Source organism: Pan troglodytes, chromosome 1, assembly GCF_028858775.2.
Source record: "Pan troglodytes isolate AG18354 chromosome 1, NHGRI_mPanTro3-v2.0_pri, whole genome shotgun sequence".
Lineage (NCBI taxonomy): Eukaryota > Metazoa > Chordata > Mammalia > Primates > Hominidae > Pan > Pan troglodytes.
In genome coordinates, this window is record NC_072398.2 from 223,242,905 (window position 1) to 223,270,293 (window position 27,389).

At 39.7% G+C, this 27,389-nt stretch overlaps 1 protein-coding gene and 1 pseudogene across 8 annotated transcripts in view; one reads left to right on the forward strand and one right to left on the reverse strand.

The window, feature by feature from the left end:
* RERE (arginine-glutamic acid dipeptide repeats) overlaps positions 1-27,389 on the forward strand; it is a 464,385-nt gene that overhangs the window by 54,411 nt on the left and 382,585 nt on the right. The gene's annotated exons all lie outside the window — the stretch shown is intronic.
* Positions 13,206-13,934, reverse strand: LOC104006084 (large ribosomal subunit protein uL30-like; annotated as a pseudogene).

Consider the following 27,389-nt stretch of genomic DNA (forward strand, 5'->3'; position numbering starts at 1 on the left):
TGTGTTCCTTGTTTCCTCTCATTTTCCCGATGGCACTAAGGCACCTGGCTGGGATCCTATAGAGAGCGATACATTGCAGTTGCTCTCTGCATAGTAAGCTTCCCCCAAGAGTCATAGATGAGGCAAAACCCATGTGTACTCTGAGGCCAGGGCTGAGTGCATAAGGAGCAGCTGCAACTTGCCCTGGGGATATTCTTTGACCTGCAGGAGGCAGTGATGAGGGAAAGGGAAGACAGCGTGGGAACCATCTTGATAAGAAGCATGGGGCTCTGAGAAATAGCCTCCTAGGATTGGTACACTGCAGCTGGTGGCAGAGGTCTTCTTGACCTTGAGTTAGCTTTTTGAGTGAGAATAAATAACAGTCAACTAGCACCTTCACTTCCTGAATTATAGGAGGGACTTTTTTTTTTTTTTTTTTTTTTAGACGGAGTCTTGATCTGTTGCCAGGCTGGAGTGCAGTGGTGTGATCTCGGCTTACTGCAACCTCTGCTTTCTGGGTTCAAGTGATTCTCCTGCCTCGGCCTCCCGAGTAGTTGGGACTACAGGTGCGCGTGCCACCACACCCGGCTAATTTTTGTACTTTTAGTAGAGATGGGGCTTCACCATGTTGGCCAGGATGGTCTCTATCTCCTGACCTCGTGATCCGCCTGCCTCGGCCTCCCAAAGTGCTGGGATTACAGGCATGAGCCACCGTGCCCGGTCTTGTTTTTTGTTTGTTTGTTTTTTGAGACGGAGTCTAGCTCTGTCGCCCAGGCTGGAGTGCAGTGGTTCGATCTTGCCTCACTGCAACCTCTGCCTCCCAGGGTCAGGTGATTCCCCTGCCTTAGCCTCCTGAGTGGCTGGGATTACAGGCGTGCGCCTCCACATCTGGCTGATTTTTTTGTGTTTTTAGTTGAGACGGGGTTTCATTATGTTGGTCAGGCTGGTCTCAAACTCCTGATTTCAAATGATCCATGCGCCTCAGTCTCCCGAAGTGCTGGGATTACAGGTGTGAGCCACTGCGCCCAGCTGGACATCATTTTTAATACTGCATGGAAACTCTTGATTATGGGAGTAGATTTTTTTTCTTTTAGTTTTGAGGAAGTACCTCTTACTCATTTTTTTAAGGACGTCTTATTTCTGAACTGAGAAGTGAATTACACCTTATGATTTTTTGCAGAGTTGTACAAAAACAAATAGAATCTGGATTTGTTCCTATGGTTGTAACTTTACTGAGGTAAATATTATCTTTCTCCATCAAGCTGTCTAGAAATAATCTTCTGTTTTCATTTTCGTCCTCTAAACCTGCTATATATTGCAGATAGGAAATTTCTGAGTCAGTGTTTTCTTTTTTAAGCTTACTGGACCCTAACTTCTTTTAGTCTTCCATGCCTAGATTTTTGCTGATTGAGGGACTGTGATAATTTTTTTTTCCTCCTTTGCTCAAGAGTGTGACTTTACTGTAGAAGGCAAAATACTGATTTTCCATGGTCCCAGGTCATTCTGGAATTTTGAGCTCCTAGTCTTCATTTATGTGGTGTAGTTTCTCCATAAGCCTTGCCATAAGGGGAAGAAAAAGAGGAGCTGACCTTATGGTGGAAACATCAATGTTTGGAGAAGAAGTATTGGAGAAATAAGGAGGCTGTTTTAAACAGGGTGGTCATTAAGGTCATCTTGAATCGTTTAGTCCATTATCAGAGGAAAGTCCCCCTGAGGCTTCATCCAGAAGGACCAAAGCTGAGGCCCTAGGAAATGTTCCTGGCCTCAGTGAATAGTAGAGTTAGATGGTGCCTGACCTAGCTAACTGATGCTACTTTTTTTGTCTTCAAATAAAATAAGCACCTTTCTCGGGTATTCTAGGAACCAAAAAGGGCTGGTTTCATGGAAATTATGATTAGTCTTCACAATTTGTATGTTTTAAAAAAATTAAGTAAATGGGCACAAGTTCTTGTGCTGAAAAGCTTGTGTTATAACCGAGAAAGCTGATTTGTAATTTTTTCATTCATTTGTCAAATATTTAAGTACCTACTGTGTGCAAGTATATTTTCACCAGAATTTGTGGGAGACTCACAGTTCAATTAGACATTGAACCTTCTCCTAAGGCGCTTGTCTTCCAGTAGGGTGACGATGCTTGTATGTCAGTACAGGTACTTGTGATAGGAGGCTGAAATTGGTAAGGGTCAAGTGAGGTACTGCTGAAGTTCAGAGGAGGAAGCAATGACCTCTCCTTAGGGGAAGGAGATTACACAAGGTTGCTTGGAGAAGGAGGCATTTGGTCTGAATCTTGAAGGGTTGATTGGTGGGGAATGGAGCCTTTTTGAAGGTGTTCTAATAAAGGAGTGACATGATAGAGTTGTGTTTTAGGATAGCTATTTCTAGTATGTCATGAAAGGAAGAGAGTGAAGACTGGGTGGAAAGTAATGAGAATCTAACCTTTCTTTTTTCTTTTCCTTTTTTTTGAGACAGAGTTTCACTCTTGTTGCCCAGTCTGGAGTGCAATGGCGTGATCTTGGCTCACTGCAACCTCCGCCTCTTGGGTTTAAGTGAGTCTCCTGCCTCAGCCTTCCGAGTAGCTGGGATTACAGGCATGCACCACCACGCCCGACTACTTTTTTGTATTTTTAGTAGAGACGGGGGAGTTTCTCCATGTTGGTCAGGCTGGTCTTGAACTCCTGACCTTAGGTGATCTGCCTGCCTCGACCTCCCAAAATGCTGGGATTACAGGCATGAGCCACCAAGCCCGGCCAAGAATCTAACCTTTCTAACTGTAGGGGAAATGAAGAGGTATGACAGATGGGAGACGTTGTAGAGGTAGAATTAGTTGGATTTGGCAACTGTTAGAACAAGGCATATAGTCTTACATGTGGGGGAGGTGTGAAGTGTAGGTAATTTGCATTACACCTGTGCCATTAAAAAATTGGGAACACAGGAGGACAAACTGATTTGAGGAAGAAGATGCTAATAAATACAGCTTTTTATTGAGATGAGTGATTTTTGTCATTAGGCAGATGGAAATATTTAATATCTTGAGAAGTCATCAAGGTTAAGATGGAGATACTGAGAATGGGGTAGTTGAAGCCCCGAGGTGGAATAAAATTGCCAAAGGATTTAGTGTCAGATGTATCTTTTCCAAGTTTGTCACATTGCAAAACCTGAAAATCCTCCAGTTTTAGGACAGGATTGCTCTGATGTTGTTTAAAGAACTCAGATTTCTTCCTTTGAGTTTTTATTTCTCTTTGAGGTTCTTTCATTTTGATTCTCATTTTGGTAAGACAGTAAAGCATAATGGTTCCGAGTCTGAGCTTGAGAACAGAAGGATTGGGTTTGAATCCTTGTTCTGCCGCCTCTCTGTCCTGTAATCCTGTTAGAGTTATGGAACGTCTTTGTGCCTCCATTTCCTTGTCTATATAATGGAGCTGATAATAGCTAAATGATAGGGTTGTTTATACATTAGTGGGATAATGTATGAAAATAATTTAGCCTGGCACATGGAACATAAGAAGTGCTCCATAAATGGTAGCTAATGTTGCCCTGAGAGTCTTGCTGGCTCCACTGCTTCTAATCCTAGAGTGTAGAGCTTCTCTTTTTAAATATAAAATTGTACAAAGTGTTTTGTTTTCATTTAGCATAACTGACACTGGCTGGATTTTCAAAGAATTTAACTTAGTATTAATATTAGTATTCCAAGGGAATAATTATAGTAAATATATTAAGAAACCATCCTGGGTGACAGAGCGAGACCCTATCTTCAAAACACAACAAAAATCCATGGAAATGGGCTTAAAATATCAAAAGCCTGTCCAAATTCAGTTACCTGTTCTTGGGCTTCCTGCTACCCTCCCTGTGACCTCTCACCCTTCACACCAAGGAACTGTGTCTCTCACACCTCTACCAGGTCCCTGCAGATACTTGCAACAAAGCTGTACTACTGACCCAGGACTCTTTCTTTTAATTCGTCTCCGATTTTTGGCATCTTATCTAAGGCTGACTTTTGTGGACTGTGGTGATTGATATAAATGATGTATAAATGATTGTCTTAACTATTACAGGCCTAGGGGCTGGGCGCAGTGGCTTACGCCTCTAATCCCTGCACTTTGGGAGGCCGAGGCGGGCGGATCACCTGAGGTCGGGAGTTCAAGACCAGTCTGACCAACATGATGAAACCCCGTCTCTACTAAAAATACAAAAAATTAGCTGGGCGCGGTGGCGGGCACCTGTAATCCCAGCTACTCAGGAGGCTGAGGCAGGAGAATTGCTTGAACCCGGGAGGCAGAGGTTGCAGTGAGCTGAGATTACGCCACTGCACTCTAGCCTGGGCAACAAGAGTGAAACTCTATCTCAAAAAAACAAAACTAAACTAAACTAAACTAATGATAGGCCTAGGTCTGTTTACTTGGGGAGAATTTATTTTGAATTATTTCTCAGATAAATCTTCCTTTTCCCATATAGGAAACTGACCTTAATTAGATTTATACAGTGTAATAGCTCTGATCATCAAGACATATTGTGTGTGTGTGTGTGTGTGTGTGTGTGTGTGTGTGTGTGTATAGAGAGAGAGAGTAAGAATTTAGAGTTATACGTATATTGGCAGGAAAATTGTCCCTCACGTTTGAATTTTGTAGTGTTTTTCTTCATGTCTGTTGAACTTGTGTAGTGTTCTAAGTTCTTTATGGCTGTTTTGCAATTGAGCGTAGTGGGTGTACAGTTTCACACAACCTGCAGTCAGCAGAGCCACTTAGTTACTGGGATGGGAATGGCACCCATATCTCTTGAGATTTTGATTTTTTAAAAACTGTGCTAAACCGTATTCTCCAAAGGAGAGAAGAAAGAATTTTGCAGTTTTCGTTCTGTTTTTTCTTTTGGGAAGCGTCTACTTTGGAGAATTTAACCCTTTTCTAAAGTAACTGCAGTTGTCTTTTATTCCCCTTTTTGAAATACTTGTGACCTATAGTTTGATTGGACCAACAAAGGCCTCAGGTGCACTGGCTTGTTTCACTTGTGTGCTTCTGGCCTTTTTCTTTTTAATTCTTCATCCTTGCCTTTTGAAAGGATGATGCTCTTTTCCAAGTGACCTCTAGCAGATTCTGAGATGTGGTGTCCGATTTAGTAATTTTCTCATATAAAAGGATTCTACAGTTAATGTGTCAGAAGAGGTAATAGTTGACAGTAAAGTAGGATTTTTTCATTTTTCTAAAGGAAAAATATAACCTTTCAGTGACTTAATACCTCTTTCCTTTCTTTGACAATCACAGTATCTTTTTATTTTTATTTATTTTTTCAAGATGGAGTCTCACTGTGTTGCCCAGGCTGGTCTCCAACTCCTGGGCTTAAGCAATCCTCCGGCTTCAGCGTCTGAGTAGTTGGGAAATATCTTTTTAGTTAGTACCTCAATGTTGAGGTGAGAGAATAATCCCATTTTTTAAATTGACAAAAATTGTACACATTTATTGTGTATACCATGATGGTTTGAAATATATATACATTGTGGAATGGCTAAAATGAGTATATGTATTACTTCACTTTTTTTTTTTTTTGTGGTGAGGACACTTAAATTCTTCTTTGCAATTTTCAGTAATATAATACATTATTATTAATTATAGTCACTATATTATAAAGTTGATCTCTTGAACTTATTCCTCCTCACTGAAATTTTATGTCCTTTGACTCACATTTCCCCAGTCCTCCTCTCAGCCTTTGGTAACCACCATTCTACTCTTTGCTTCTACTTCAGCTTCAAAAAAAAGGTTGATGAGGCAGGAGGATCCCTTGATCCCAGGAATTCGAGACCAGCTTGGCGAGACCTCGTCACTACAAAAAATAAAAATAAAAAGTTAGCCAGGTGTGGTGGCGCACACCTGTAGTCCCAGCTACTTAGGAGGCTGAGGCAGGAGGATTGCTTGCACCCAGGAATTTGAGGTTACAGTGAGTTATGATTGTGCCGCTGCACTCCAGCTTGGGCAACAGAGTGAAACCCCGTTTCTTTAAAAAAAAAAAAAAAGATTGAGGGCCAGGCACGGTGGCTCACACCTGTGTTCCCAGCACTTTGGGTGGCTGGGTGGGTGGATCAGGAGGTCAGGAGATCGAGACCAGCCTGGCCAACATGGTGAAACACCTCTACTAAAAAATACTAAAATTTGCCGGGCATGGTGGCGCAGGCCTGTAATCCCAGCTACTCGAGAGACTCAGGCAGGAGAATTGCTTGAACCTGGGAGGTGGAGGTTGCAGTGAGCTGAGATCATGCCACTGCACTCCAGCCTGGGTGACAGAGCGAGATTCTTTCTAAAAAAAAAAAAATTGAACTTGACGTTTTAGGATTCTGCATATATGTGGGATCATACAGTATCTGTCTTTCTATGTCTGACTTATTTCACTTAACATAGTATCCTCCAGGTTCATCCATATTGTTGCAAGTAACAGAATTTTCTTAGACCACATAGTATCCTATTGCATATATATATGTGTGTGTGTGTGTGTATGTATGTGTGTGTGTGTGTGTATACATATGTATATGACTTTATCCATTCATCTGTTGATGGACACTTAGGTTGATTCTGTGTATTGGCTGTTAGGAATACCATTTTGCGTCCTTATATGGATAGTAAATAAACATCTTTATGATGAGTGTTTTTGGTGAACAGACTTTGAATGTTTGGCTTTTTGGTTGAATTTAATACTTTAGAGTGAAAAAAGGCTGACTAGAATGAAAAAAGGCTGATGTTCAAATACATACTTTTAGTGAAGTAGTTTCTACCAGCTCTCTTAACCCAACTACAATGTTCGATCAGCTGTGGGAGGAGTTGAGAAAGACAGGATCACACAAACCAGCAACAACAGTGAGCTCATCTTGATTTTCTTCCCATTGTCTTACATTTGTTCCTCTGATAAGATTATGGGAAATTATGTAAATTCTAGGTCTCTTTTGATGGAGCATCCTATTTAGTATTACATTAGTGATGCAGTAGAGAATTTGATTTTGGTAGCCCATGTAGTTCATTCATTTAGTCATGACTAGAGAATGAGGATTTCCAGGGTATTTCTTTTGTGTTAACTTTAGAAAAAATTGATTATTTAGTGAAAGAAATGGGGCAGTAATTTGCTAGGGAAAGTTCATACAGGACAGTGATTATTAGGAATGAATTTTATTTAACAGAAATAGGAAAATGTTTACTTTGTGACATTTGCCAGCTGTTGACACTTTCTTTGTGTGTTTTGTGTTGAATGACAAGTAGCTTCATTATCTTCCATCTTTATTAGTGCCATCAGAAGCAGTAACTGGTTTGCTTTTTTTTTTTTTTTTTGAGATGGAGTTTTGCTCTTGTTGCCCAGGTTGGAGTGCAATGGCACAATCTCGGCTCAATGCCACCTCCACCTCCTGGGTTCAAGTGATTCTCCTGCCTCACCTCCCAAGTAGCTGGGATTACAGGCATGCACTACCATGCCTGACTAATTTTTTGTATTTAGTAGAGACAGGGTTTCACCATGTTGGTCAGGCTGGTGTCCAACTCCTGACGTCAGGTGATCCACCTACCTCAGCCTCCCAAAGTGCTGGGATTACAGGCGTGAGCCACCATGTCTGGCCAACATGTGGCTTTCTAATGAATAAATCATTTTCAAAGTTTCAAACCCACTGAAACTAACAAGATTCAGTGCCAAATTAATATAATTGCATGTTTTCATTCTAAAGTTAAAGTGATCCTGATCTTCAAAGAAAACTTTCAAAAAGATATAGTAGTACAGCAAAGCAGACTAATATTTTAGAAAGAATATTACCAGTAATAAAAAGGACAGAATTATAGTTTGATGCATTAATTTTAATAACTTTTTTTTTATGGCTCTTGAGCCAAGATGCATAAAGTTAAACAGAAATATGGTTCTCATTTTGATTGTACTGAATTTATTATACGGCATGCTCTCCTCCCTTCAGATGCAGAGTCGAGGCTTTTAGGTCCTTTTTGTTTAAAAGAGTGTGGGTGATGCTAATATTATATAGCACTAGAATTAATAATTATCTTCACTGAATATCCTTCAAAGCAATGTAATAAAAATGCAATAATTTGAATATTGCAGTTGAGGCAGTAGTCACTTTAGTTATAAGTGGTGCTCTGACTTTTTAAAAATAACAAATGGTTAGCCATGATCTAATTGTTTTGTGAATTAGTTGCTTGTAAGAATTATACTTGTTTCTTGACCTATAGTTATTATAAAATTGACAATTTGATTATTTTTTACTTTATTTTTAAATTTTTAAAAATGTTTAGTGGAGATGGGGTCTCGCTATGTTGCCCAAGCTGGTCTTGAACTTCTAGGCTCAAACAATCCCTCTGCATTGGCCTCTCAAAGTGCTGGGATTACAGCTATAGCCACCACACTTGACTGATAATTTGGTTCTTTAATTGACTTTTTTCCTTTATAATAGCCCTTTTGTTGTGGTAGTATGCTGTAGATTTGGGGTTTTAAAATTTCAGTTTAATTTAATTTTTATTTTTTGTGGAGACGGAGTCTCACTATATTGCCCGGGCTGGTCTCAAACTCCTGGGCTCAAGTGATTCTCTTGCCTTGGCCTCCCAAAGTGCTGGATTTATAGGTGTGAGCCACTGCACCTGGCCCAATTTGGGGTTTTGCATTTTAGAAATATATGTTAAAAACAGATTCTGACAATACAGTTTGTTTTTGCCGATTTGCTTGCCTAGAAAGTCTTGTTTGCTCTTCTGTAGCTTGTCAGTTAAATTGTCTGCTTTAAAAATTTTTGTATTCTTTGTCCCAGTTCCATGTGCTACTTGGCATACGATTTAGTTTTTACACTGCCTTTCAACCTCCCCAGAGGTGGATTGTCCATGAAGCTTAAACCAAAGAGACCCTCACTTGAATGGCCCTCTTGACATTTTGTATACAAATTTTCTTAGTCTTTTTCTTAAAGAAGGTCCCCCAACTTGTATAAACAACAACAAAACGTTCCTTTTCTAAAATACAGGACTGCTAAGAGGAAATGAAAAACAAAAGTAAATGTGGATTTTTAGTTTTGTGGTTTAGGTAAAAGGGATATAAACAGAATATTGAATGGATTTGTGTGTGATGCCAGATTTAATTTATCATGATAACCATCAGTGGTGCACCAGATGTTTTGACTGTATTTAGCTTCATATTAAATTAAGCATAGCCAGTGGCCTACAAAGTCCATCTGTACTGCTGCCAAAGGTAGCACTGAAGACAGTCAGCCGCCTTTTATGTCTGTTACCACTGCTAGCTGCTGTTTCCCTCTTGCCATGGTATTTAAGCTTTGGAATTGCTCATGCAAAGGTGAGCCTTTGTATTGAATTGGAATTTGTATTCTGTAAATTGACTGTACTGAATGACAAGGCTTGCCTTTCAGTAGATAGTCTATTCTTATTTTTGCTTACCTATAAACCAGTGGAAATAAATACATAAGATTAGTTAGGGGTTTATTGAGGCTTGAATTCTAGAAAGAGGGGAATTACTATATTATACACAAGTGCCAGTTAAACATGTACCAATCTGAAGAAGATTTTTCTATACCTGCTACTAATCATGGAAAACAATTAACTTACTTGTTTTTGTTATATAAATACATATTAAGATCTGAAAATCTCAGCAGTTAGTTTTATTTATAATCAGAAAGACAGATGTTAACAGTCACTGAAAATCTTTATGTTTTAAATGAATGCACCTTCACTTTTACTTGACTTCTACTTCATCAGCATAATTGGAGAACCATAGATTCTTTCCCCATGAGTGAGGGCAAAACATACATCTGCAGTGTTCTTAGCATGAGGATCATTAAGATGGCAGACCTTGTAGATCAAACAATTTCCTCCCATACACCCTCATTCTTTCCTAGAAAAGCATTGAGACAGCTCTGAAATTAGACCTGGAAAGCATGTGCTAAGGCAAGAACAAATATCTTGAAAATTTTATCATAATGTTGCTTTTTAAAGTCCTAAATGTCCTCTAAAATGAAATTCTTTTGTATTAACCTTCTTTCATATGCTGGCTTTCACCAGACTGCAGAATTGCCTGATTTGACTTTCTAATGTAACTGTAATGAATCTTCTGGGAAGCTGAAACGATTGAACACACATACTCTGCAACTCCATTGTAAAATATTCAGTCAGTACTGTCGATGCTGCTGATTAAAAAAGGAGAAAAAAAAAAAAAAGGAATTGGGAGTGGGAGAGAAAAATGAAACACTCCCTAACACATATTAGGGCTTAAAACCAAACATATTCTCTCAGGGATTTCAACCTTTACAAGACATCATGATGTACAGTAATACCTTGATTAAATATATTCAGTAACTCCTTAATAAAAACATCAAGCTGGGTGAAGGTAGGGTCTGCTTTGTAAAGCCAGAATTAGGGGTATATGATTATGTTCAGTTTTGACACATTTGACACGTCTGAAAAAGCATGGAAAAAAACTGGCCCATTTGCACAAACAGACAAATTGCCCTGTGCATTATGCATGAGGACCCAGTAGAGTTAAAGATTTGCCAGCCTATGAATGTGGGACCTACATACAGTGGAGCCCAAATGTTTAATGCTGGGTCTTTCAAATGTGTGTCCTTTACATACTTTGGGTCTTATTTAGCAGCCAGAGAATCAAGAGGTATGCTTTTTCATGGTATAAGTAATTTATCCCAGGTATTTATAATTGTAGCAGTATGTGTTTGGCTTATTTATCTGAAAGAAATTGAACACCAGAATTTAATAATTAAGGATTTATTAGTTAAAACTGAGTGTTATAATGAGCCAGATGCTGCTGCATTGAAACAGCCATTTTCATTAGCATTTTTAAATAGAAGAGAATTGAATTTAAATTTGGAGTGTCTTGACTTTGATGAGTTGACATTTTAAAATCTTTTAAAATCCGTCAAATAGAAGGCAAACTTCTTTTAATTTCAATGAAAGACAAGACTCACACTGAAATGTCAAAATAGGTAAGTGATTAAAAACCTACCTTAAAAATCTGAATTTCTGATTTTGAATACTGTAAAATAACGTTAACTTAAAATGCTTGAGAAAAGAAACGATTGCAAAAATGCGTGGAATATAAAAAATTAATTTTACCTATGACTGAAAAAGGTATAGATCACTCAAATGGAAGAGTCATTGGTGAATGGGAATGGGGAAGTGTGTTTATATTGTTTATTCCCTCCTTTTATCGCAGGGAAGCATTTTTAATAATAGCTTGAGTGGTTTGATGAAACATCCGAAGGAAACTCCCAGGAGAGGAAGATTATACTGGAGAGAGATCTCTCTGTGAATCATTTATGCTAACCTCTTGCTGAAGCACAGCTTGCATTTTTAATGAAGGATGATTGCATTTCATAAACAGACCTTTAAAAATTAAAATAATATTGATCCTTCCTCATTTAGGCCTATTAAAATAACATGCTATACATTTCTTTCTAATAGCTCAGGACAGATTATTATTATTGTTTTAAAACAATACACAATTTAATAATGTCTAATCAAAAGTTTCTTTAAATAGAACTTTGATTAAAATATTTCTGGAAAATTTTTCTTTGTAATGTAATATCTATGAAAACAAAATTTAAAAATTATGAAATGGTTTAAAGTTTGGCACTTCAAATTATTTCCAACACAAACTGTCTCTGGTAAGTTTCCTTTAATTTCTTTTGATCATATCAGTTTCCTACAAAGGCAATAGCTTCATTTCTCGAAACATCTGCTGTAGCATAGGAAAAGAAACTCACAAGGTTTTAAGAAACCTTGTTTTTATCTACAGCCTTACGATGAGTACAAGTTACGTTATCTCTCAGTTTGTCAGTGTTCTTACTTTTAAAATATGTCCCTCAATGAGATAAAGATTAAGATGAAACTTAAACATGAACTTTTCTGAATTACCACTTCACTATTGTTTATCATTTTGATAGTCTCTTCTCTGAACCTGAATTTCTCTTGTAAGGATTATAGGAATAATGTAGTTTAATGCCTTCCGTATCTCTTATAACTACTAGATGATACTGGGAGTATTTTTTTTCTTTTTTTAAATGAAAATGTTCCTAAGCTATGCTTTAGTACAAGAATATGAAACTGCAAAGGAAGTGTTTCTTTTATGATGAAGGATTAGAAATAAAAAGCAAAGTCAAAATTCATCATCGTATGATCGCCTTCTGGGTGATAGTGAATTTTTTTTTTTCCATTTGAAGAGTAGCAGCATGTGGTGTATAAGAACACAGACACGCAAGGCAAATCCTGTCCCTACCACTTCACTGGCAAGTTACTTAGCCTCTGTATCTTTTTGCTGTCTGTAAAATGGGGATAATAATAGTGGCCCTTGAATGGCCGTTATGAAGGTTAAATGGGTTATTCTAGATTAGTGCCTGCCACATAAAGAGCTGTGTTAAGTTTTAACTATTATTATATTGAACTGATCTTTTTTTTTTTTTTGCAATCTTAAAACAGTTATTTGGGGACAGTTCCCGTACTAGAGTCAAGTGCTGAAAATTCTATTATGACTTCTTAGAATCAAGTCTTTTTCCATATTTACTTTGTTGTTGTTGTTTCTTTGGTGCCTTGCATATATAACTAGATGATAACGTAAGTTCTTTTTTTTTTTTTTTTTTTTTTAAAGTGAAAGGGATTCTGAGCTAAAGATTTGGTATAATTATAAAGAACATAAAACTGCAAAGGAAGGGCTTCTCTGAGGACGTCTGTATGAAGTTAACACTGGGTCTCTGTTTAGCCTCCCAGTTGCTATAGGAATAAGCGCAGTATTTTGGACTTTTCAGAATAATAAGCCATGCATGTTCTGCATGTGCTTTCACCTGTCAGTGCAGAGAGGATCATCAGAGCAAAACTAACTGGGTAGCATAAGTTTGACTTCGGTGTAGTTTAGTAACTCTGGAAGAAATGGAATTTGCTCCCTTCCACCCTCCTCTTAAATTCTTCCATCAGAGAGGTTTTCCCATAGGTGCCAGGTATTAAAAACATGATTCTTATAAGAATATTGCCTTTGTTACTATAGATTGCTATTTATTTGGAGATATTAGACTCATAGAGTGTAGTAAGGAGCAAATGAGAGACTAGATGCAAAGTGCTTGGCATAATCCCTGGCATGTCCTAAGTGTTTTTTCCAGTAGCGGGGCTGGCAGAGGTAGGGTTAGTGGATGTTTGTAAATGGGGGCTGCTTGAATAAGTATGTTTCAGAGTTATTGAGAGATTGTCGTGATGGGCAACAGAACACTACCTGTTTTGGGAAGTGTGCTCAGATGTTTCAAGCACTTTAGAGCAGCTTATATTGTAGATAGTCAAGGTTTTCTTCATTCCGCCTCATGGAGAAGATAATTTGAAGGGCCACAGGAAGTTATTTGCTTCCTTGAAGCATTTTCCAATAGTTTAGATCTCATGAATCAGATCCTCTATGCAGATGATGCCATATTTACCAAGAGATAGAGCAATCAAAGCGTTATCTGTCAAAGCAATTTGCTTATTGATTTTGCCATAACTATGCTTGTAGATTAGTTCATTTACTGACTTCAGATTTGGGTTCCCCCATGTAATATATGGCTCTACAATCCTCAGCATGTTAATTGAAGCCTTGTTGAGCTTCCCAAAGGTTCCACTGAAGATTTGATAAAGGCGAAGAAGCTGCAACACCTTTCGGACCTCTGGGCTCACACCATTGATACCTCTGGTCCTGATGACAAAGGCCAATTTGGGTTCTGCAGGTACACAGAAGTTGCCAGCTTTTCTTGCCATCCTTGCCATTCGAATTTCAGTTCTGTACATCTGCCTATATTCCTTGTGATAGTGCTTTGCTTTTTCATAAATAAGCTTCTTCCTTGCCTTTCAAAGCATGTTTTGGGCAGACTTCTTTCTCAGGAGCTTGATCTTCAGCTCTGTGAAATTCCTTTGCTTTTTCTTAAGGGTTTCTGGCACAGCAGGAACCACCTTCTCTTCAACACCCTCCATGGTTCCAGCCGGAAAAAGAGGCTACTGGTTTTTAAAAGACTACTGGGTTTGTGACACTCACAGATGTTGAATGAGGCAGAATGGTTTCTACATGTAGCACTTTACCACCCAAGTCTTAGCCCTCATCTTCCGTTACCTTGATATTGAAGCATTCATTTATTGAACACATTGACTACTGACTACGTGCCAGGCATGGTTCTAGAAGTAACAGTCTCCTAATTCCTCTCCAGTCTTCCACTTTCATCACTCTATAATCCATTCTTTTTTTTTTTTTTTTTTTGAAACAGAGGCTTGTTCTGTCACCCAGGCTGGAGTACAGTGGCATAATCTTGGCTCACTGTAACCTCGGCCTCTGCGTTCAAGCGATTCTCATGTCTTAGCCTCCCGGGTAGCTGAGATTACAGGTGCCCGCCACCACGCCTGGTTAATTTTTGTATTTTTAGTAGAGATGAGGTTTCGCTGTGTGGGCCAGCTTGGTCTCGAACTCTTGGCCTCAAGTTACCCACTCGCCTCGGCCTCCCAAAGTGCTGGGATTACTGGTGTGAGCCACTGTGCCTGGCCTGTAGTTCATTCTTTACACAGAGTTGGAGGAGTGGAATTGCTTTTTCAGAAACATAGATCACCTCATTCTCTTCCTTAAAACCCTCCAGATTCTCATTCTGCTGGGAGTAAAATACAGATTTTTTTTCCTCCATGGCTGTGTGCCAGCATAGTTGACACTTCTGAGTCTCTGATATAACTCTGACCACTCTCCACTTGCTCCCTTAGCATCAGTCACAATGGCCTCCTGTCCTTTCTGTTGTTTTAGGAACTAACAAACTAACTCTTACCTAGGTGTATTGCATTCATCATAATTGCCTCAGTGCGGTTCCATCAGGTTTTTTTCTTTGCTTCATCTTATAATTTAGATCGCATTTCAATATTATTCCTTAGGGAGGCCCTCCCTGGCTTCCAGTCTAAAGTAGCGCATTACTCTACATCAACTTATCCTTTTTTTTTTTTCCAGAGCAAAATTGTGTTGTTTTCATTTTTGCTTATGTATTTTTTGGTGCCTTTCTTGTGAGTTCCATAAAAGCATTATCTACAATTAAATTCCCAGTGGCAGGAATAATTCTCAGAATATAATAAACTCCCAAGAAATATTTTAAAAATGAACGAATAAGCTCACAATGATCTCCTTCACATATCTCTATTGGAGTCTACCATTATAGTGAAGTTGTTAGCATGAGGTGGTTAGGAGCGCTGGCACCTCTTACTGATTGGGTGACCTTGGACATGTTACTTAACTCCTCCAGCTCTTCAATTCTTTATCCAAAAATTGTGATAATAATAATAATTATACCCACTTCATGGAGTAGTTCTGATGATTAAAGGAACAGATAATTAAATGCTTGTAAAGCAAGTAAAACAGTACCTGACACACAGCTTACCGAGATCTTGATAAATGTTAGCCATTATTACCATCATCACTGTCCCCCATGCCTATGAAATGCCAGAATAGAGACCCACTTATTTAATTAGCTCCTCTTTTTAAAATATGTATGTTCTGATACCTCATTATGAACACTTAAGACCTATTTGGGCCTTCTAGGAATGGCAGTTTTGATTGGATAAGAAAAGAAAGGAGTAATTTAGGAAGGTGGGACTAGGTCTGATGAGGTCCTTGAAATGCTTAAAGTCCACACCTTTGGGGTTGGGAAGAAAGACAAAAGGAGAAATTGAGCAATCACCAGGTTTTTCGTACTTGGCGATATTAATGAGAATCTTGAAGTTGCGATGCTGCCAAAAATTGCTTGGTAAGTTGCTGGTGCTGGAATTAATGCATGCATACTGATGAAGAAAGCTCTTGACACTTTTGGCTCTGTTTCCATAATCTGTAGGTTTCCTAACCATATACTTGCATTGGAGCACAAAGCTTGTGTTTGGAACTGAAGAGAGTATCTGATAATAGTATGGAGAATGGATGGAAGGGGAGGGTTATACAAGATACAGCAACGTAACCTGTGAGCCTATTGTGGTAACTGAGTTTAGAGATGGGAAGCTCTGAACTAAGATAGTGATGGTGTGAGAGTGAATGACAGAGGGCATCTGGTGTGGGGCTGAGAGAAGAGTCTAAGATAATTCCCACGTTTCTGACTGAAGTGATTGTGGATGAGTTAGAATCCCACGTTTGAGTCTCAGCTCCACTATTTACCAGCATAATAACTTCTGGCAAGTTACTGCATTTTTCTGAGCTTAGTTTCGTTATCTGTAAAATGGTAGAGGTAAATAAGGGTGTTTCTCTCCCAGAATTGTCTTGAACTTTAGACGAAATTATGTGTAGTTGTATACAACTACTTAAGTAATATAGAAAGTTATGGCTGGGCGTGGTGGCTCACGCTTGTAATCCCAGCACTTTGGGAGGCTGAGGTGGGCGGATCACTTGAGGTCAGGAGTTCGAGACCAGGCTAGCCAACATGGTGAAACCCCATCTCTACTAAAATAAATACAAAAATTAGCTGGGTGTGGTGGCATGCACCTGTAATCCTAGCTACTCGGGAGGCTGAGGCAGGAGAATTACTTGAACCCGGGAGGCGGAGTTCTCGGCAGTGAGCCGGGATTGTGCCATTGTACTCCAGCGCGGGCGACAGAGCAAAGCTCTGTCTCAAATATACCTACTCTCTTATTATCTTTAGTAACAACTAGGCTAGGAAGTAATATTAATGAGATAATCAGATTAGAGAGTAAAGGAGGATTAGGTTTTGGGGGTAAAATGTGTATGGGATATTTAGTTAGAGAATTCCAGTTCACCGTTTGCATATGGGCTTTGAGTTTAGGAAGATAGTTCTGTAACTAGATAAGGTAATATTTAGAGTGTCTTAAATATAGTAGATACTCAGTAAATCAAGTATGAATATCATGTGTTGATTTATCTGTCTTTCCAAAGTTGTAATTGGTAGCAAAAAAAATTAGGGTGTTTAAAAAAAAAAATTGGACAAAACTTTCTTTGAGCCTTCATCACCTCTGGCCTGGTTACCCTAGCAGGTTCTTAACAGGTCTTGTTCTCCCTGCCCACCTCCCACTTCCATGCCCACCCCCATGCCATTTGTTTTCACAACACAGCAAGCCTAAGGATCCTTTTAAAAGTTAAGTCAGGGCTGGGCGGGGTGGCTCATGCCTGTAATCCCAGCACTTTGGGAGGCCGAGGTGGTCAGATCACGAGGTCAGGAGATCGAGACCATCCAGGTTAACATGGTGAAACCCCGTCTCTACTAAAAATACAAAAAATTAGCTGGGTGTGGTGGTGGGCCCCTGTAGTCCCAGCTACTCGGGAGGCTGAGGCAGGAGAATGGCGTGGACCCGGGAGGCGGAGCTTGCAGTGAGCCAAGATCGCTCCAGCCTGGGCGACAGAGCGAGACTCCGTCTCAAAAAACAAAAAAGAAAGTTAAGTCAGATCCTGTCCCTCTTCTGCTTGGGACTTTGCAATAGCTTGACCTTTCACAATGCCATCTTGGGGTGTCTGTCTGTCTGGCTCTGGCTCTCTCTCCCTCTCCCTTTCTCTCTCTCTCTTTTTTGTTCCCCCATCTCTCTTCTCTCTCCCCTCCCTCCCCTGCCTGCCCTCCTTCTCTCTCACTGCCCCCCCCCCCCATACACGCTCCCACACTTGCTTGCCCCAGCCACACAGGCCTTCTTGCTGTTTCTCTTATCTGCCAGGTGTCCTCTTATAACTGTTTCTTTGGCCCTGAGTACAATTAATTGTAATGTAAGTCAGACCACGATCATGACTCGTATGTCAGTGTAGTCTCTGACTTATGATTCTTTGACTTAGAATTTTGTAAGTTTATGATGGTGCAAAAATGATACACAGTCAATAGAAACCATACTTTGAGTACCATATAACCATTTTGTTTTTCACTTTCTGTATTCAATAAGTTACATGAGATATTCAAATTTATTATAAAATAGGCTTTGTATTTTTTTTCTTCTTCTGGTGGTTCTAGCAGAAGTTATGGGGAGGGTTCTCAGTGGTTCTTACTGAGACATGGGTCCATTCTTGAACAAGTCATGGTGGCCAGGAGGATTTAGTATGGTGAGCAACCCTGGATCCACCCAAACTACATGTTATTAGGTCCCCATATGAAGTGGTAGTTCCCTAGAGTAAAGTGAGTAAGGAGGGTGCTTTGTTAAGCAGACAAAAGCTATCATGAGACTATGATTTACGTTAACATAGATACAATCTCTTTGAACAGAGATATAAACAGAGTACTTTGGCAATACCCTGAAGGCAACAAATAATTCTGATTGTGAGGATCAAAGAAATTTTCACAGAGGTTACATTTAAACTGGGCCTTTCAAAAGTAAGAGGAATTTTATTTGGTTTTGTTTTGAGATAGGCTCTTGCTCAGCAGCCCAGGCTGCAGTGCAGTGGCAGGATCATGGCTCACTGCAGCCTCAGCTTCCTGGGTTCAAGCAATCCTGCTTCAGCCTCTCGAGTAGCTGGGACCACAGGCATGTGCTGCCATGCTTGGCTAATTTTTAATTTTTGTAAAGATAAGATCTGCCTGTGTTGCCTAGGCTGGTCTTGAATTCCTGGGCTCAAGCGATTCTCCTACCACAGCCTCCCAAAGTGCTAGTATTACAGGTGTGAGCCACCGTTCACGACCGGTAAGAAAGATGTTTTAAAACATAAAAGAAAGGGAATATATGTTAGGGGGTGGAAAAGTATGTATGCCAAGACATGGAGGTTTGAGCCTGGAGGAGAAGGGGCTGAGGACAGAGGTCCAATCCGTATATTAGAGTATTAAGGAGTTTAGACTTCATTCAGTGAACCGTGGAATCCTGTAGAAGTTTTAAGCAGGAGTATAATCTCATTGCACCTCCTTTTGCAGTTTAGCCAGGCGATCATGACAGCTGAACCTAGGCCAACGGTGGTCTGGAATGGAATGGGACAGATGGAAAACATTTGGGAGATAGAAATGAAATTATAATAGCTGGACATGCCAAGTGTCAGTAGTTGAGAGAAACGTAACCATGTGTATTAGTCTGTCTTTGCACTGCTATAAAGAAATACCTGAGCCTGTTTAATTTATAAAGAAAAGAGGTTTAATTGACTCCCAATTCTATGTAGCTGGAGAGGCCTCAGGAAACTTACAATCATGGCAAAAGGCAAAGCAGGCACCTTCACAAGGTGGCACGAACGAGTGAGGAGCAAAGGAGGAAGAGCCCCTTATAAATCCCTCAGATCTCCTGAGCACTCACCATCTCTAGAACATCATGGGGGAAACTGCCCTGTGATCCAATCACCTCCTGCCAGGCCTCTCCCTAGACACGTGGGGATTATGGGGATTACAATTCAAGATGAGATTTGGGTGAGGATACAGCCAAACCAAATCACCATGGAAGTCACTAGAATGCCCTGGGGTGAAGTGGTAGAGGAGTGGTTTATACCTGAGAGTTTCTATTCATGGACCCACTTGACTGGAGGTAGGATAAACTGCATCTACAGCGCCACGCATGTCATGGGAAAATCAAATTGTCCTAATATGTGATTTTTGTTTTCTTGGGTCTAGGTGATTTTGAAGTTTTCCATTTTAGACTATGGGCATTTGTCTCCATTATCCTGTACATACTATTTATTCCATCTTAATAGATTTAAGAAGTCTTTTTGTATGGGGAACATATATTTTATTTGTCTCTTACCACAAAATGCAGTGTAGAACTTTGTACGTTTTAGCTTACTGACTTCTGTTAACTGATTAACACCTCTATTTCTGTGTTTTCTTATTTTATCGCTAAAGTTTGAGGGTCATCTCTTTTAGACCATATTATGAGCTATTTAGATCAGTTCTGTCTTTCCTATTGTTTTAATGGTCAAATGGCACACTGGTTGGTATACTTTTTCTATCAAAATTACCTGATTGAGAATGTACCCATCAGTTACATTGCTGTGTATGTTTTAGATAGTAGGCGTGTTTAAGAATGCAGCTAATACAGTGTTTGTGAAGAGTTGTATTATTAGAGGACATGTATGTGGAAAAACAAAGGTGAAACGGAATTCTCCCTGTGGTTAGTGTGACACTCATAATGTTATAAGTGGTGTGGTGTAAAATCGTTACTACCCACATATGGAACTTAAGCAGTTTACATTTTCTACATCAGGGTTTTTCCATTGCTTTAGCAGGACATAGAATTCCTTGCTTTTTGTTAAAATGTACGTGAGCACCCAGGGGCAGCCTTAATGATTTTTGGGTGTAGTTGGAATAACAATTTCATTTTGAAAAGTCCTTTGGGCTTTAAGTTAAATGAAAGGGAATCATCTCTTAAAAGTATGTCCACTCCCACTTTGAGAGCTTTTCATTTCACAGCATCAGTATTAAGATTAATTTCTGGGACTGTCTATTTTCTTTCATTCAACCACTATTTATTGAGCACCTACTGTGCTTCAACACACAGTTCTAAGTGCTGAGGAAGCAGCAGCAAGTGAAACAAACCCAAATATTCCTTAATTCATGGAGAAAATATTCTAGTGGGAGAAAACAGACAGTAATATACAAATAAGTAAAGATTTGATGGTGAAAAGTGCTCTGGAGAAAAGTCAAGCAGGCACAGGGGAAATGGCAAGCTGAGATTTGGCTGAGGGAGTAAGTGGTCATGGTGGGCCTAAAGAATAACTGGGGAAAGGTGACATTTTAGCAAATAAGTGAGGGACTGAGCCCTGTAGAAGTAAAGGAAAGATCAGTCTTGGTAGAGAGAATATCCCCAAGGCCCTTGTTAAGTTTCATTTTATTGACAAGATTTTCTTGATTAGACTATGCATGTCTATACTGAGACATGTTATAGAAGATGAAATATATATCAGTTGGAATAAAAATAGTTTAAAAATGGCCAAGTGTGGCTGGGTGCGGTGGTTCACGCCTGTAATCCCAGCACTTTGGGAGGCCGAGGATTCCTTGGGGCCAGGAGTTTGGGACCAGCCTGGCCAACATGGTGAAACCCCGTCTCTACAAAAAAAAAAAAAAAAAAAAAAAAAAAAAAAATTAGCCTGTAGTCCCAGCTACTCGGGAGGCTGAGGTGGGAGGATTGCTTGAGCCTGGGAGGCAGTGGTTTCAGTAAGCCCAAATTCCACTACTGCATTCCAGCCTGGATGACAGAGTGAGACTTTGTCTCAAAAAAAAAAAAAAAAAAAAGAAGATAGGACTACAGGCACGCGCCCCTGTACCTGGCTAATTTTTAAAATTTTTTTGTAGAGATGGGGTCTTGCCTTGTTGCCCAGGTTGGTCTCAAACTCCTGGCCTCAAGCAGTCTTCCCATGTTAGCCTCCCAAAGTGCTGGGATTATAGGTGTGAGCCACTGTGCCCAGCTCGAATAGACTGCATACTTATTATGTCTTTTTTAAACAAGTGTGTAATAAACTCACACACTTTTAAATTCTATAATACAGTTGTCCACAATATGTCTCGAGGATTAAACAATGATTGAGTTGCTGAAATAACGTCTGTTTGTATCCTAAGTTTTTCCCCCCTTTAGAGTGTGAGAATGATATAAATAAGCAATAACAACAAAAAAGCTTAAATCTTCAAGATTATACTTTTTTTTTTTTTTTTTGAGACAGGATCTCACTCTGTCACCCAGGCTGGAATGTAGTGGCATGATCACAGCTCAGTGTAGCCTCAACCTCCCAGGTTCAGGTGATCCTCCCACCTCAGCCTCTTGAGTAGCTGGGACTACAGGGATACCCCATCACGCCTGGCTAATTTTTAACCATCATGCCTGGCTAATTTTAGCCTTCATGCCTGGCTAATTTTTGTAAGTTTTGTAGAGACAGGGTTTTGCCATGTTGCCTAGGCTGGTCTTGAACTCCTGGGCTTGAGTGATCTGCCTGCCTCGGCCTCCCAAAGCTCTGGGATCGCAGGTGTGAGCCAGCACTGCTGGTGGTTGTACTTTGTGTATTTTAGTGCTTTGGCTTGTGTGAGTTCTAGTCCTGAATATATTTCCCCTGGCCATTGAGTGGATGAGATTGCTACTCACTATTACGGATTTGGCTAAATTTCCTCCCAGAGTGTCAGAGTAACTTTATATACCGATTCAGCTCTACAATCTTTGCTCCATATATCCCTGAGCAAATTCCTGGAGTTAGCCAGAGAGATATTCCCTTTGGGAGTGTCAGAGAGGACCTAGTTTTTATTTCATATGGGTCAGAGTGCTTTAGAAGACTGTTTGCATTGCATAATGACTCTAGAACTGTGGTTGGGTAAACAAGTTACTGAAAACAAATAGGATGTATTGATTTTCTACCATAGAAGCATGGTGTGCAATGGAATGTCATGTTGTAATATTTGATTTTCATTATTGGGTGTAAATAAACAGAATCCTTTGATATATACGTACTACACTGGGATGGCACTGTTCACCTTGAAAACTAACAGTCTTTTTCCTCATCTGCATACAATATACTGAAATCATATAAATTCATATTGCCAGCTGGTTGAATTAGTTCTTTTTCTTTTGAGGAATAGACTTTATATTTTACTGTATCTTAATTGTTAGGCATGAGACAAAGGCATTGTCTCCTTATCCTTAGAGTTATATATGTGTAGTAATTTTATTGCATGTACGCTGATCAACATATCAGATATAATCTCAAAGCCAAAATTTTCTCCTTTTAAGTTGTTATTTGCTTCATAAAATGCTTCCCCTTGTATTAGTCTGTTCTTGCTGCTATAAAGAACTGTCTAAGACTGGGTAATTTATAAAGGAAATAGGTTTAATTGACTCACAGTTCCACAATGCTGGGGAGGCCCCAGGAAACTTACAATCATGGTGGAAGGTGAAGGGAAAGCAAGGCATCTTCTTCACAGGGTGGCAGGACAGAGTGAGTGCTGAGCGAAGTGGGGAAGAGCCCCTTATAAAACCATCAGATCGGATCTTATGAGAACTCACTGACCATCACGAGAACAGCATGGGAGAAACCGGCTCCACGATTCAGTTACCTCCACCTGGTCTCTCTCTTGACATGTGGGGATTATGAGGATTATGGGGTTTACAATTCAAGATGAGATTTGGGTGGGGACACAATGCCTAACCATGTCACCCCCCTTCATTCAACATCCATTAACTGAGCTGATACTGAGTGTCTGCTTTGTTCTAGACATCTTGCTAACTCTTTGGGATTCAGTGATGAAGAAATTTTTCTTGCCTTCGTAGAGGTAAAAGTATGAATGATGAGAGTTAGTTAATAAGGAATTATGGTCATGTGCTGTGTAAAGAAATTCTGGGCAATGGTGGACCACACCAAATATATGACAGTGGTTCCATGAGATTATAATGGAGGCGAAAATTTCCTGTTGCTTAGTTACATTGTATGTGGTATAAGGTTGTAGCCCAGTATATTACTCGTGTGTGTGGTGATGCTGGTGTAAGCAGACCTAATATGCTGCCGGTCATATGAAATATAGCACATTCAATCATGGACAGTACGTAATACTTGATAGTGATTATAAATGATTGTTTTACTGGTTTATGTATTTACTATAGTGTACTTTTTATCATTATTTTAGAGTGTACGTCCTCTACTTACATATAAAATAATTCACTGTAAAATAGCCTCCAGCTATTCTGGAAGAGGTATTCCAGAAGAAGGCATTGTTATTATAGGAGATGACAGCTCCATGTATGTTATTGACCCTGGAGACCTTCCATTGGTCCAACATGTGGCGGTGCAAGAGCAGTAGTGATGATCCTCACCCTGTGTATGCCTAGGCTAATGTGTGTGTGTTAGTTTTCAACAAAAACATTAAAAAAGTTAAAAATTTTAAAAATAAAATAAAGCTTATAAAATAAGATTATAAAAATAAAATATCTTTGTAGAGCTGCACAATGTATTCGTGTTGTGTTTTAAGCTGAGTTGTTAAGAGTCAAAAAGTTTTAAAAATGGTTTATAAAGTAAAAAAGTTACAGTAAACTAAGGCTGATTTGTTATTGAAGAAAAAATAATATTTAAAAGAGGAATTTAGTGTAACCTAAGCACACAGTGTTTATAAAGTTCACAGTGGTGTATAGTAATGTCCTAGGCCTTCACATTTACTCACCACTGACTCACTGACTCACCCAGAGCAACTTCCAGTGAGCTGCATTCATGGGGTAAGTGCCCTAGACAGATGTACCATTGTGTTACAGTTGTTTACAGTATTCAGTGCTGTAACATGCTATACAGGTTTGTAGTCTAGGAGCAGTAGGCTATAGGGTATCATCTAGGCTTGTGTAACTACACTCTATCATGTTCACACAAGGATGAACATATGTCCATTGTTAAGCAACATGTGATTGTACAATAATGTGTGGTAAGTGTTCTTAGTGGGGAAGAAGAGGATTCTATTGGGTGTACTTAGCAGGGGCAAGTGACTTGGAGCAAGAGAGTTGAGAGCTGAAGAATGATGAAGAATCAGCTAACCAAAAAGTGGATGTGGCAATAGGGGAAAGAAGGAAGGCTGTTCTGGGCAGAGGAAACCCATGTGCAGTGGCCCAGAGGCAAAACAGAATTAAAAAAGCAAGCAAGTAAAACTGGACGGGGGGGATTAACACTATTATTAACAATAATATATTATTAATTATATAATATAATTAATATATCAGTATTATTAACATTAATCATAATGGAGTGAAGTGGATGGAGTGAAGTAGATGGATTTAATAAATACTTAGAAGGTAGGACCTGTGGGACTTGATGACTGGAGGAAAAATCAAGGATGCCTCTAGGTTTTGGGCTTGGACAACTGATAGATGATTGTGTGCTTGTGTCAGTTATTGATTTATTGCTTCTCACCTCGAAGTATGTCCTTCATTGCTTGCTCTGTGAAAATGAATCTGGGCCTTTTGCTTTTCCTTCGCCAGCTGGCACGACGTTTAGTTTTGTCAGTAGAGGGTGCTGGAGAGACATTGAGGAGGAAAGAGATTTACTTGCTGGTTCCAAGAGAGGCCAGTGTGGCACATGGTGTTTCTTCAGTGCTCAGGCATTTGCAGCTCTTAGTGACCAGCAGCTCTCCTGCTGCCCAGGTAGCAGAGTACGTCCACTGAGACACTCCCCCACAAACAACTTTCCTTGGCATTCTAGAGGACTGATTTCTGGCAAATTTCACAGAGTGGATTGCCTGAAGTTCTGTCAGGTATGAGCCCCCTCCAGCAAGGTCTGGATCTCAGCCCTAGAGTTGGGGGAACTCTTTCTTGGGTGCTCTGTCTCAGCCTTAAGGGTGGTGGCAATTATATGTTGTGTTACATAATATTATATTTGCTACTATATTTTATGTCAGCTATTGCTGTGTTCTTTCAAGGTTTTATTTGCCAACTTCTCATTAATCTCTTGTTATAGTTAATGATTTTTTATCTTCCCTTGTTCAAATTACCATGTAGTTTCTTTCTCCTGATTGGACTTAGGCTATGACTGGACATAGAGTGTTCTGTTAGAATCATAAAGAGAGAGCATATTTGGGGAGAGAGATGGACAGAGTTTGGGACATGACCAATTTTAAGTGCAGAACACTCAGATATCCAAGTGCCTGTCCTATATGGGTTTGGAATGAGCTCCAAAGACCTGGATTGGAGATTGCCCAGGAAGAGTGTGAGGAACAAGATGACAGTATGGTCAGGATAGAGTCCTGTAGGTTACAGCCTGTTCACATGAAAAGGAACCTCCTAAGGAGGCTGGGGAAGACTGATTGGAGGGATACTATAGTTTATTATTATATTATTCATATGGTTTTTGTGAAGGTGAAATGAGTTGATATTATATAAAGCACTGAGCATAATGTCTGGCACATAAGTCCTTAGTAAATGGGACTACTGACTGTGCTGTTGTCTGCTGGGCAATGTGGTGGGTGACAGGGATAGAGGATGACCAGGGCTGCAGGCTCTGCCTTGAGGGGTGGGGAATGGGAAGAGGCTTGTTAAGTGTGTTATAGTGAGTGGTAGGTGTCAGAAAGGCGTGAATAGGCTGGGTGTGGTGGCTCATGCCTGTAATCCCAGCACTTTGGGAGGCTGAGGCAGGAGGATTGTTTGAGGTCAGGAGTTTGAGACCAGCCCAGGAGAATCACTTGAACCAGGGAGGCAGAGGTTGCAGTGAGCCAAGTTCACACCACTGCACTCCAGCCTGAGTGACAGAGCGAGACTCCATCTCAAAAAAATAAAAAAAAGAACAACAACAAAAGAAAGGCACGAATAAAGCTCCAAAAACTTCTGCCTTGGGGATTCTGATCAGGGGCCACAGAGGAGGTAAAGGCTCAGCTGGATCTTGGAGGAGAGGTGTAGGTTTGCCCCATGAAGAGAGGGCAGGGAAGGTCTTCTGAACAGAGGGAACAGTGTTAGCAGAGGAGGGAGAGTGCTTGACAGCCCAGTCCCACAGCGGGGTCATGGTTTGCCTCTTGACTTAGGGGTGGGAAAAAAATTGGACACACTTTCTGAATAGCTGTTTATTCTGCATCCTTATATTCCACAGTGTGCTTTGTTCTCATAACTAGATTTATAATTTATTTAGTGAGTTTTAAAATTTCTGCAGGACATTTGCTAGTTAACAATCTAAAATGATTTAAAACTTTGATTTATGCTAACATTTTGCTTAAGCTTTCATTGAGTGTGAAATTGGAGTGTGTAGGCTGAAATCTTTAAGAGGGGAAAGTTGAAATGTACTGCGTGCTGTCCCACTTCATTGAGTTTTACTCTCTGGATGAAAACATTTTTTTCCAGCCACGTGTGGTGGCTCACACCTGTTATCTTAGCACTTTGGGAGGCCAAGGCAGGAGGATCACTTGAGCCCAGGAGTTGGAGACCAGCCTAGGCAACATAGGGAAATCCTGTCTCTACAAAAAGAGTTTAAAAAGTTAAAAAAAAAAAAATTCTGCTTCCTGAACATTGATAGAGCTCAGAACAGTTTCTGGGTCATGTGAGTTCTCTTCAACTTGCAATTGTTTTTCAAAGGTTCGACAACGGAAGAAATGGAAATTCCTAAAAATTGTATGACTCTTCTCTCAATAACTCACATTTTTGGAGATTTAGGAAACAAGTGTGATAAACTTTTGATTCTTTTGGAGGGAAAACGTGGCAATTAAGCCTTAAAGCCCTCTGTGATTTATTCTTTGTGACTGGAATGTTATTTTCCTTTTTCTCTGTCTGGCAAACTCTAAGTGGATGTATAGCTGACTTATTAGTTTCTAGTCTTTTCTGAAGCTTCTGAATTTGGTTTACCAAAGCACTGCCCTGAGATAAGTCTGTGGTAATACTGGCATGCTTTCATTGAAGACCTTCAAATTGTCAAAAAAAAAAAAAAAAAAAGGAAACAGTCCAGCAAGCATTCATTAGAATGTGTTATCTTTGGACCCTGGTAGAGGAAGTCCCTTGGCTGAAATGGCACACTCTAATCCAGAAATTCTCCTGAAAGGTCTGCTTCTGAGTCTTCAGAGGAAAGAGGAATACATTTTCTAAAGAAAG